Source organism: Acinonyx jubatus, chromosome C1 (genome assembly GCF_027475565.1).
Source record: "Acinonyx jubatus isolate Ajub_Pintada_27869175 chromosome C1, VMU_Ajub_asm_v1.0, whole genome shotgun sequence".
NCBI classification, from domain to species: domain Eukaryota; kingdom Metazoa; phylum Chordata; class Mammalia; order Carnivora; family Felidae; genus Acinonyx; species Acinonyx jubatus.
The window spans coordinates 178639651-178652826 of record NC_069381.1 but is presented as its reverse complement, the minus strand read 5'-3'; the positions used below and the strand labels follow the sequence as shown (position 1 = coordinate 178652826).

The following is a 13176-nucleotide window of genomic DNA, read 5'->3' as shown; positions in this document are numbered from 1 at the left end:
CACTAATTAAACCACCCAAAAAAGTGCTCCTGATGTTACTGGCTCCAGACTAGGGAGTTCTCTGGACTGTTCTTGGCAGTTCTTGGTAACACCAGATGCTAAATAAAAAGCTGGTAGTCAAAGCTGGACATAAGATGCTGTAAGAAAAGTGTGCTGTGTATCAGACTCAGAATATGATTATTCTGCCATGTTTCACTCCATCTAAAAGGAGGGGAAAAACAAAACAAAACTCAACAATTATCTTGGAGTCAACCGCAGTCTGAACATATGCATTTTAAATAAACTAAATGTGGATTTGCTGATAAAAAAAAAAATCATTCTCGAGACATTTTTTTCTTCTAGCGTATGTGTAAAACAGAAATTTACATAGCTAAATTTAGCTAGGTTGAACCATATGAAATTGCTATTTTAGTAAGGCAAACACGGTCAAATATTGGCAATTTCCTACGATTCTGCTTAAAACTCAGGTTGTAAAATATAATGACCTTAATTTTTATTGAGAATAACGAGAAACATCGTCATGCAAGCAGACAACAAAAATAGCAAGACACAGCATTTAATGTCCTATAATTTATCTCACTTGTCTGGATAAAGTGTCATGCATTACCTTAATTTTCAGCTACTGCTTATATCTCACACTCTCTAGAAGACTGCCACACAGCAGATTAAAAAGTGGCAATATAAATTACAACTTCTGGTATCTAACATTGTGGTTTCCAAACACTGTGCTGACAAATGATGAGAGTATTATGAACTCTCCAGTTCAATAATCCAATATTCCACCAGTAGTTAGCAAAACTAGTGTGAAATAAAACAAATTCTGAAATAAATGCCAAGGTTAAAAATACTGCTTCAAAGTCTATAAACTTATTACATGCTATTATAAAGTGCCAACAGTTTTCCATTCCTAGTACTTTCGTTTTACTTTAAATCGATTGGAATTACCACATTAAATCTATGTTTTGAGAGCTCAGCATGGGAATAAGAAGTCAGATTCTACACAGTATGGCCAGAAAACTCACAGTATAATTATTTTTTCTTATCATTCTAAGGTCTTTCCTCAAATCCACATGTATTTAAGGAACACACTATTTTCAAAGCACCACGTGTGTGCTATGAAGAAAACTAAGATGAAAAAACTTCTTTTTCCCTCAAAGAATTTACATTCTAACTTTAGAGACAAGATAGGAACATTTATGTGTTTTTTAAAAATAAATTTAAGCGACATGTTAAGATAGCAAAATACAAGAGGCATCACACAGCAGTATGTGATTGTCAGATGTATATAGTATAAATCGTAATTCATACGAGAATTCAGAAGCAGAAAAGATCTTTTCAGACTTGGTCCAGAAGAGGTTTGCCAGTGAAGTGGGATTTGTGCTTCCTTTAATAAAACATCACTGGTGTTTAGAGGAGGGAAAGGGGAGAGAGGTTGCTTTTATCTTGGATGCCAGGGGCTTGGGCTGGGTAAATATTAGAAACGAGAGTACATAGAAATAGTCATTCCCAACTGGGTTCCAATGGGACATCACCACTACTTTCAAGTTCACCATTGTTTCTTATCATAATTTTTGTTACTGAGAAACTTTATTACTCATTATCATCATCCACTTATTTATCACTACGTCAGCTTTTATTTATCAATAATTCTTTGACGTCTTCTCAAAATTCCAATTGATTATCATTTATTTTAGGTTGCTTGGGAAAAAACACATACCAGAATATTTATAGCAGCTGCTTAGGATGGCTAGAAATGTAAGTGCCACATATTTGGGAATAAGAGAGCTCTGTTTTATTCACTTCAAAATGGAGTCTATGAGAAGTATCTCTAAATTTGGAATGTCTTCCACTTCCAGTTTATTACAGATTTATATAGAAACATGTTCTAAGGTTTACTTCTTCTCAACCTATAAAGAAACACGATGAAAGAATTTGAATGACGCGAAATTAAGACACTGTCTCCCCATTTTCTGTATTTTCACTTTTGCCCCCAATCAGAGTTTGTGACACCACACTCAACGACCAGTTCTGACAAAAGGCAGGAGAAATTTAAGCTGACTACCTTCTTGAAATTTGGAGTGACACTTAATTGTTTATTACCTTCTACTCAAAATGATGCTAGGTCAATTTATCAGAAATCACTATATCTGTAATTTAATTTTCCAGTGGAACAATATATCAAGTGACCATTTTTCTTCCTTTGCCGATAATTACCAATATACTAAAAACTTGCTTTTTTTCACTATGTAAATGTGCATGACATTCGTATTGGATGTGCAGTTTTTAGATAGATTTTAATTTATGAGAAGATCATAACATTTTAAGGATTGTTTAATTGACCTTTGCCCTGATTTTCTGCTGCTTCTGCTGCTGTTGAAGCTTGAGAGGTTGGATAGAAATGGGAAACAATTTGCTGAACGAGAAAGAAATGACTGTGAGTGCTAAGTACAGTCTGGGCTACTGAGCTGAGAAACAAAGGCAGTGAAGTAGGAAATTAGGAGCCAGAAAACAGAAGGATGGGACAGTGGAAAAAGAAGACAGAGCGATTGAGAAAAAAGGTAGGGAAAGGGAGAAGAAAGAAGAGAGATCATCATGGGAAATGGGGAATTTTGTGGGACTAGGAGACAATAGCAATAGAGAAGAAAGAAGAATAAAGAAACTTTAGGAGCAAAGAGAGGAGAGACTGAGCAGGGGAGAGAACTTGACAGGCAGAAAGGAGAGATAGTAAGGTTGAGGAGAGGAAATGAGTGGTGAGGAGTGGGTGGTTGAAAGGACAAAGAGAACATAGACTAGGGGAAGGGTGAAAAACCTGTGTGCAAGTTGCCCAAAGCAAACTAAGTCCTATAATCCATCATATAAGTTGCTATAAACATTATAAATATTTAGAAGAAAAGAGGTGTTGGTAAATTGTTAACTTTGGTAAATTCTTCATGTTTGTCCCTCAGCAGAATGTAGTAATTCATCATTGGGCAAAATGACTGACTTTCATGAAAACATCCTTGGGAATTTATTTCAGAAATGAACACATTTCAGGGGCACTTGAAAGGCTTAGTCAATTAAGTGTCTGACTCTTGATTTCGCTCAGGTCATGATCTCATGGTACATGAGTTTGAGCCCCATGTCGGGCTCTGAGCTGACAGTATGGAGCCTTCTCTCTCCTTCTCTCTCTGCCCCTCCTCCATCTCAAAATAAACAAACATTAAAAAAAAAAAAAAAGAAAACACATTTCATTACAAACTTTGAATATCATTGAATAGCATGTGATTTGAATGCCAGTGAGAATTTTCATTCATCAGATGTCCTACTGTCATGCAGACTGTTTTTCCCCCTTGTTTTATTCCATCGTGACCCACCCATTTCTTAAGACATGGCCGTAAGGAATAATATTGAATATTAAAATACTCTGATATCCTTTTGGCTTATTTACAACAAAGTTTTATATTGACAGACCCCCAATCTGCCTTAGTTCTGCCGAAAACTCTGAAATGTCTGAGATTTTACTCTTGTTAGCTAACAAATTAGCCTATCACAATCTCATGAGGGCCAGTAGAAACACAAGACTCCCTTGGGGGGAGACAAAGGACAGTTTGTTACTCATACCAAAAGCAGTAGCCACAGTATCAGCATTTCTGGGTGGCTCCCCAAGCCCCAGTTATTACAAGGTGATATGAAGAGAGACACATGACACAAGTCCATGGGTTGTGTTACGGGAAAGGAACCCCAAGCTTAGAGAACTGGGATCTTTTGTGATAGGTAGTGACCATGCTTGCCCGCTGCTTCAGAAAGAAGCATTTTTATTGTCCTAGATAGTAAGCTTGGCTTCTCTTTGCTCTGGAGAGATAGTATTTCTATCTTCCAAGGTACCATGCAGACATCCTTGAAACAATAGTCCAGAACAAAGAGCAGAGTCTCACTGGTAAGATGTGTGGAAAAACTAAGAGACGTATGAGAATCACTTCTTAACAGGTTGGTGCACATCTGCTTCAAGCTGTATATGTTAGATTGTTCTGAAACTTGTTTTACAAGTTAGGATATTTTTTTTATTCATTTTTGAGAGACAGAGAGACAAAGTGTGAGAGGGGCAGGCACAGAGAGAGAGGGAGGCACAGAATCCAAAGCAGGCTCCAGGCTCTGAACTCTCAGCACAGAGCCTGATGCGGGGCTAGAACCCATGAACCGTGAGATCATGACATGAGCCGAAGTCGGGGACTGTAACCAACTGAGCCACCCAGGTGCCCCTACAAGTTAGGATATTTGATTAATAATTCAACTACCTTATATATACCTTGATTTCAAGTTTCTTTCTATTATTCCTCCATGTGATTTCATTGGGGAAAAATAAAAGCCGAACTGCCATGATAAACATGAATTTAATCCATCTGCTGTAACTATTTTTCTTCACAAATAGAAACACTGATTATCTCCCAAAGCTTCACACCAAGCTCCGGATCTAGGGCCAGCTCTGTCCCATGTGAGAACTCACCTGACTCCATATTGATCTAATCTTGCTACAAACTTTTTGTTCCCTGGGACATCTGCCTTGATCACTGTACCAGCAGATCTCTTCTCTCAGGCTGGGGTCTTGTTTTGTTCCTCCAAATGTCCCAAGAACCTAAGTCCTGATCTTAGCCCCAACCCAGCCTCTGGGCCTTCCCCCCAGCTGTGAGACCTTTGTCACTGACTGGGTTGCCACCCTTGTCATCACATTTTTCCTGCTGCCACCCTTCCTTATTCTGTGTCCCAACCTTTCATTTGGGCACTAACTAAATTCTCTGGCAAGATATTCTTGATATTAATCATCTATTTGAAGAACCACCTTATTATTAATCACTTAACTCCCATTTATTTATTCATCCTATAGCTCCTGCAAGACTACTAAGTTTGTGGATCTGGGACAGATCGTGAGTTTGCAGTGGACTCCCCAGATACTGCACCTGACTGGTCCTGATTACCTGACTAGTAGTCTGCTGGCTACTCCTGGGAATATCTCAAGCTTCTGTCTGACCAGTATGTACGTTCCCAGTCTGGCTCCAGGCATAGCGTTCATTCTGAGAATCATCATGCTTTGTAAGTACAAGATCCTCACTTAAGTTGCTAATATCTGCTATAATTTTCATTTTGAAAGAATTTCGGAACATTTTAGTAGTACTGGATGTTGTAGCTGTCAGCACAGTAGGTTTATCATAAATTTTAAATTAGATACTGTGATATCATTGGCCATAGTTTGTTCATTTCACAGTAGTTAACGTGTCATCACCTACACAATCTAGTATTTTCATCTCAACAGTCCAATATTTTGTTTCCAATAGGAAGGTCTTTGAATATTTTGAATTTTGTTAATTTTAGCTTAAACTGTCATTTAGGCTTCGTTCATTCTTGAAAGTTTTCCACAAATGAACTTTACATATTCACAGCCCCAGGGTCTCCTCTTGTCTAAAAAACAGCGCTGTACAGCTGTCTAACCCAAGACCGTTGTTTCTTCCCTTCTCGGGTTGTATATTTATACATTTAAATGTGTATGTGAATGTGTGTGTGTGTGTGTGTGTGTGTGTGTGTGTGTGTGTGTGGTTCCCTCTGATGTGGGCTATTATGGTTCACTGCTAATGAAGGGGTCTTTGATTTCTAATCATCTTTAAAGGAGGGAAAAAAGATGTATTGTAACATTGATGGTTTGTAGAAACTTTGAGCCCCAAATAGAGCAAAATGCTAGAGGAATATAAACACACTAATAAATAGCATAATATGCACCAGTATAGTCAATATATATCTAGCATGCTGTGAATAATTTATCCTCTTATATAATGAGGTATCTAACCTATATAGCTAATGATTAAGGGGCTAAAATCTTCAGCACATGAATCACAAGTCAAAATAATTCAGTTTACTAGGCATAGAAAATGGCAAAGTTCACAATAACCTCATGGTGTCAATTTAATTCTGCCAGAAAACACAAAGCCGAATAAATCAGGAGATGTGACTTTAATGTCAATTAGTCTTTCTTTCTATCAAATGGAATCATCTCTCAGTCTTAAATTCTAACCAGGTTAAAAGGCATTGTCCAAATTTTATTTCCAAGAGGCTGCAAACCCTTATGATGGATGATCATGCAGAGGAAGTAGTTTGTCTTGAATTATGCAGTTCCACACTCACAGGAAACCCTTTTCTGATTAAACTTCTGTTACCCTTGGACTCTTCCAACAGAAACAACGATGATTTATATGTAGAAACCACTACTCCTGATCCTTTCCATTTTTTTCCTCTTTCATGAATTTTAGTTACTTACCTCAAATCTTTTGAGAAATGTTGAAGTATGAATAGATGAGTGGGTAAATAGGTGCTGAGAATAGATGATAATAGGATAGATGATAGGTAGATACATACATACATATGTACAGAGACAAATGCCCAGCACTACTTATTAAAAAATATATCCTTCCTCACTTACCTGCCAAGCTACTTCTGTCAAGAGTCCATATTTGGGCATTCTTTCTGGGCTTTCTACGGTGCTCCATTGCTCTATTTATCTACCTGTCTTAATTGCTACAATTTACTACAAATATTTGGTGGAGCAAATGTTTTCTCCATTTACTTTTTCATATGTGCATTCTCCAATCTTGACCTGTTGTACTTACATGTACATTTTAGAATCTGTCTTCCAAGTTCTACTGAAAACAAAACAAAACGAAGAACCCTACTGAGATTTTCTTGGAATTACATTCAAGCTCTAAACCATTATTGTTTTCAAACTCATATTCATGACATACCTCTGTATACTTCAGTAATTCATTTTAGTAATTTTACTTCAGTAATATATTTCATTAATTTTTTTATAGTTTCCATGTTGGTGGCTTTGCATACCTTTTGAAAAATTTGTTCTTAGACATGGGATAGTTTTCAATTATTTGAATGATATCTTTAAAAATTTTCTTTTCTTTAAAAAAATTTTTTTTAATGTTTATATTTTGAGAGAGAGAGACAGAGACAGAGCGTGAGCAGGGGAGGTGCAGAGAGAGACAGACTGAATCTGAAGCAGGCTCCAGGCTCTGAGCCCGATGTGGGGCTTGAACTAGTGATCTGTGAGATCATGACCTGAGCCAAAGTTGGACACCCAATGGACTGAGCCATCTAGGCACCCCTGAAATTTTATTTTCTATTTTTTGTTGATGTATAGAGATCAAATTGATTTTTAATATAATTTATTGTCAAATTAGCTTCCATACTACACCCAGTGCTCATCTCAACAAGTGCCCTCCTCAATGTCCATCACCCACTTTCCTCTCTCCCCCACCCCCCATCAACCCTCAATTTGTTCTTTGTACTTAAGAGTCTCTTATGGTTTGCCTCCCTCCCTCTCTGTTTGTAATTTTTCCCCCTTCCCTTCCCCCATGGTCTTCTGTTAAGTTTCTCAAGATCCACATATGAGTGAAAACATATGGTGTCTGTCTTTCTCTGACTTATTTCACTTAGCATAGTACCCTCCAGTTCCCTCTGCGTTGCTGCAAATGGCAAGATTTCATTCTTTCTCACTGTCAAGTAGTATTCCATTGTATATATAAACCACATCTTCTTTATCTATTCATCAGTTGATGGACATTTAGGTTCTTTCTATAATTTGGCTATTGTTGAAAGCACTGCTATAGACATTGGGGTGCATGTGCCCCTATGCATCAGCATTCCTGTATCCTTTGGGTAAATTCTTAGCAGTGCTGTTGCTGGGTCATAGAATAGTTCTATTTTTAGTTATTTGAGAAACCTCTACACTGTTTTCCAGAGTGGCTGCACTAGTTTGCATTTCCACCAACAGTGAAGAGGGTTCCCGTTTCTCCACACCGTCGCCAGCATCTATAGTCTCATGATTTGTTCATTTTAGCCACTCTGACTGGTGTGAGGTGTTATCTCAGTGTGGTTTTGATTTGTATTTCCCTGAAGAGGAGTGACATTGAGCATTGTTTCATGTGTCTGTTGGCCATCTGGATGTCTTCTTTGGAAAAGTGTCCAAAGAAGAATTCATGTCTGGAATTCATGTCTTCTGCCCATTTCTTCACTGGATTATTTGTTTTTCAGTGTGAAGTTTGGTGATTTTTTTTAATAGATTTTGGACACTAGCCCTTTATCCGATATGTCATTTGCAAACATCTTTTCCCATTCTGTCAGTTGCCTTTTAGTTTTTTGATTGTTTTCTTTTCCAGTCCAGAAGCTTTTTATCTTGATGAGATCCCAATAGTTCATTTTTGCTTTTAGTTCCTTTACCTTTGGAGATGTGTCAAGCAAGAAATTGCTGCGGCTAAGGTCAAAGAGGTTGTTGCCTGCTTTCTCTTCTAGGGTTTTGATGGTTTCCTGTCTCCCATTCAGGTCTTTCATCCATTTTGAATTTATTTTTGTATATGGTTTAAGAAAGTGGTCCAGGTTCATTATTCTGCATGTTGCTGTCCAGTTCTCCCAGCACCGTTTGTTAAAGAGACTGTCTTTTTTCCATTGGATGCTCTTTCTTGCTTTGTCAAAGATTAGTTGGCCATACATTTGTGGGTCCAATTCTGGGTTGTCTATTCTATTCCATTGGTCTATGTGTCTGTTTTTGTGCCAATACCATGCTGTCTTGATGATGACAGCTTTGTAGTAGAGGCTGAAGTCTGGGATTGTGATGCCTCCTACTTTGGTTTTCTTCTTCAATATAACTTTGGCTATTCGGGGTCTTTTGTGGCTCCATACAACCACATTGATTTTTTTAAATAATTCACTTTAAATCCAAACATTTTCTAAACTTATTAATTATAATAATTAATGGGGCTTCTGATTTTCTATTTAAATAATTTTATTAACCAAAAATAATGTCATTTTTGTTTCTTACTTTACACTCTTTTTTTCCCCTTCTACTCAACTGGCTACCATTCCAAAATAGTGTTGTCTGGGTATGATAAAAGATGAACTGATCTTAAAGGAAAGACTTCAACATTTCAACATTAAGTGTATTATTTATTGTAAGTTCATTGTAGACACCAAGTATCTGCTCTGGTTTGCTTCCTGGTTCTTTTAAAAAGGATATCAAGTTTTATCAATGCATTTTCTGTATCTATTGACATTACTCCAATAATGTTGGGAATTTCATTAATTGATTGTTAAACTAATAATGAAATCCTGGAAGAAATTTAGCTTTGTCACAATATATTATCCTTGTTTGAAGATTGAGATTCTGTTTGTTAATACTTTGTTTAGAAATTTTCATCTCAGTTTATGAACAAGATTGACCTATAATTTACCTTTCTTGTAATATTCTTACAAGGTTTTGTATAAAGTTACACTACTTTTGACATACAAAGGGAGTATTCCAAATTTTTCTGTCCTCTTGAATAGTAGAACTCACTAGTTGAGCGAATTAGGCCTAGCACTTACTTACTAGACTAATTTTTGAGAATTTTTTCATTACTGATTATATTTATTTAATGGCTTAGAATTGTCCAGGTTTCTCTTTTTTCCAGAATAATTTTTTGACAAATTGTGTTTTTCTAAGAGTTTTAAAATTTCATATACATTTTAAAATTTGTTGGTATTTTATTAAATAAAGCAGTCATCATTTGCTTAATTGCAATACCAGTAATGTTGTACTTTTCTCACAGCTGATGTTGACCATTTGTTTCTTGTCTTTTTTGTCTGTTTATTCTCACCAGAGGTTTGTCAGTTTTGTTGGTCTTAAAAAAAAAGACTTTTGGCATTGTTCATTCTCTCTATAGCCTCTGCCTTATATTTAATATATTTTCCCTTCCACTATCTGAGAACCTGGATGGGCTATGTCTAGAATTAATCATTACATCTTTTTTGAAAAAATATAAATTGGGTGCCTGGCTGGCTCAGTCAGTAGAGCATGTGACTCTTTTATTTTTTTAATTTTTATTTATTTTTGAAGTAGAGAGAGTCAGAGTGTGAGCAGGAGAGGAGCAGAGAGAAAGGGAGACACAGAATCCAAAGCAGGCTCGAGGTTCTGAGCTGTCAGCACAGAGCCTGACACGGGGCTTGAACTCACAAAGTACGAGATCACAACCTGAGATGAAGTTGGACCCTTAACTGACTGAGCCATCCAGGTGCCCCTAGAACATGTGACTCGATCTATGGGTCATGAGTTCAAGCCCTACGTTGGTATGGAACCTACTTAAGAAATTAATAAAATAAATAAAAATCAATTTCAGGTAGATTTTCTCATTTGAAACAGAAGAAGTCAAAGAGAGAGAGAGAGAGACAGCACGAACCAGGGAGAGGGGCAGTGTGACACAGGGCTTAATACCACAACTGTGAGATCATGACCTGAGCTGAAATCTAGTCAGCCACTCAACCAACTGAGCCATCCAGGCTCCTTAAAACTGAATAAGTCCTGATACAGTAAGTAAAAAGTATTCCATTTATAATGGCAAACTTTAAAATGGCATTAAAAATTAGCATTGCCATTGTGCTTTACACTTTACAAAAGTGCTTTGATATACATTTAATCTCAAGCAATCCTTATAGAAACTTAGTAATGTAATCCTTATAACTCATTTTAGAATTATAATTGAGGTGTACAAATTTTTCCAGGCCTCATTATTGCTAAATGATACAGCAGAAACTTGGATTCCTGGCTTCAAAAATTATGCTATTTCCAAAATAATATGGACTGTTAGATTATTAAGCATATTTTCACTTTACATTTTATTGAATTACTTGTTGTTATTGTTTCTTATAATATTATTATTATCTGTCTTCCATGACCTGTTGTGAACTTGTTTTGGCAAAAAGTTCTCCAGCAGTACAGGGCCTAGTACCTTCTAATTCTTTGTTCTGATTGTTACCATAAATCCTGTTCATATAGTCTCCTTCCATGATCTGTCAACATTCATTTTATTGTAATAAAACTGCTATAATATTCCTCTAGGAACCTCCCAAATATTAGCTCCAAATCCTAATCTTTTAAAGCAGTGTAACTCTTTCAGTTTGGCTAGATTTTAGTCTCCAGGACACATAGTTTTGTTTTCTGTAGAACTGTCTTTAAAATATTTTGGAATATGTGGTTAATTTCTGAATGCACATTACCATTCTTTCTAGCACCCTGTGTTCCTGTGGCAATGCATGTAAAGGCATGTGTTGTCTGAGAAACTGTCATCATCACCATCTATTCTAAAAAGAAAAACTGAAGCCTCTTCTTTTTTACATGTGCACAATTTTTACAGCTTTAAACAGATGATGGATGTTAAATACTTCCCTGCAGAATGAATGTAGTTCAATAACACCACTGATCTCACAAGAAAGTCAACTCTTGGTTTTACCCAGCAGGTTGTTCTCACTTCCCTTTATGAAACAACAGGTAATGTTACTTTCAAGCTTACCAATGTATTATAAATGCTTTTCTCAATGACCTCTTTGGTTTATTTCACTGGTTCTCTGGTTATCCTTGCTAAACAAAGTGCTTGGATCCCAGCAGTGAAGCCCTTTGAGACCTCCTTAACCATTGCCCCTAACATTAAGGAAATGACCCCAAAGGGTAAACTGCTTGGCATCCACATGAGAGACAAGCTGTTGACTGGCATCAGTGAGAGATTTTAGGGATTAATTGAGCAGAGGATCAGAATGGGAAACTAGAATTCTGGCTCTGTCTTCATCATCTCTTCACAGTGTGGCGTCATTATATCCAAAATGAAAGTTAAAAGGCTGTTCCTATTAAAAATAAATGAAGTAGATCATTGGAGTGTTTTATATAGAAAGAAAAGGATGGTGAAGGGTGACGGAACAGTTGTGTTGAGAGTTCAGGCCTTCTTTTGAACATGCACAAGAAGATGTGTTCTAACATCACTTGAATATAGAATCTACAATGGTAGGCATGGCCATCGAGGAAGTGACATCTAGTGGACAAGTAAAAAGACACTTAGGAGAGATAGTACAGCACTTCAGAAAAATTACAGATTGGCTTGAAGCAACACTGCACCCCTGCTACCCCTCATTCCCCTGCCACCAGCAAGACATTCACCCCCAAAACCTATGTATGCACTTCCCAGATTTATTTAACCTAAAATACTGAAATCTGTTGGACATTCAATAAACACACCTCATTGCTCTTTCCCTTACCCTCTTCAAATGCACTGCTACCAAATTTGAGGAAACGGACATGTTTTTGTCTGTTACATGTTTTAACACTCCCTTCTGGGAAGAAACTATATTTAGTTTCTGCTCATTGCAATTCTGTTTAAAGAAGTATTTTCAACATCAGGCTCTTTTGGATCTTGAATCAAATTCACCATCAAGAAGGCCATATCATCATGGAGCAAAGTTAGGTCAGTGCCCAGGGGTGATTGATCATTCTTTCTGCCTCCAACTCTCCAAAAAACGCAGAAAATACTTTTCCCTAGCAAATGTTGTCATGTCAGTCAAAGGAGGGCAGTTTTAAAAGGGAGAGATGAGTAAACAAGTATCAAAGGTATCAAAAGGATGAGTACTGGAAAGAGACCACTGAGTTTGCAACTAAGTAGATATAGGTGACTTTACCGTTGCAATTCAGTGATGGGACTGCCCCCAGGCTTGCCCAACTCCAATCCATTATCCAGTCATCGCCAGAATGATATTTCTAAATCTGACCACTTTATTCTCTAACTAAAAGTCTTCCATTGCCTTCCTAATTATTATAAAGCATAGTTTATCTGTTCATAGTATAGTATACCCACCTATCCTTCATTCTAAAGTCACCCTTCAAATACCAGTTTTTATTTTAAACTTTTCCTGATCTAGCAGGTAGAATTGAAAACCCTCTTCTTTGTGCTGTACTATCCCCAGAACTCATTTCTATCATATCACTGACAACATTCAATACAATTTACATATTTTCATGGTTGTCTTTCTTAGTAGACTTTGAGCTCCATGAGGGCAAACACAATGTCTAGGACATTGTAGAAACACAATACTTGATTGCTGAATGATAGAGACAGAGAGGGAGGAATAGAGAATAATGATGGGTGGGTTAATCTTAGAAAAAAGAAGACCTTCATCCCCAAACAGGAGGAAAGGAGAAGAAGTACTAACATAATAGGAAACAAATTAATGATATAATTTGGAAACCACCATCACCATCAAAAAAGAATCAATATCAGCTCCATATAAAACTAAACTGTACAGGAAAGGAATGGTATGTACAAATAAGATGACCTTGGAGCTGGTCTGAGC

The 13176-nt window shown here is 36.9% G+C and overlaps 1 long non-coding RNA gene across 1 annotated transcript in view; it reads left to right on the top strand.

The window, feature by feature from the left end:
* LOC128314095 (uncharacterized) overlaps window positions 1-13176 on the top strand; it is a 181552-nt gene that overhangs the window by 81948 nt on the left and 86428 nt on the right. The window contains exon 2 of the long non-coding RNA XR_008295500.1: window positions 4862-5067. This is a non-coding gene — a long non-coding RNA (uncharacterized LOC128314095). The remainder of the gene's footprint in view (window positions 1-4861; window positions 5068-13176) is intronic.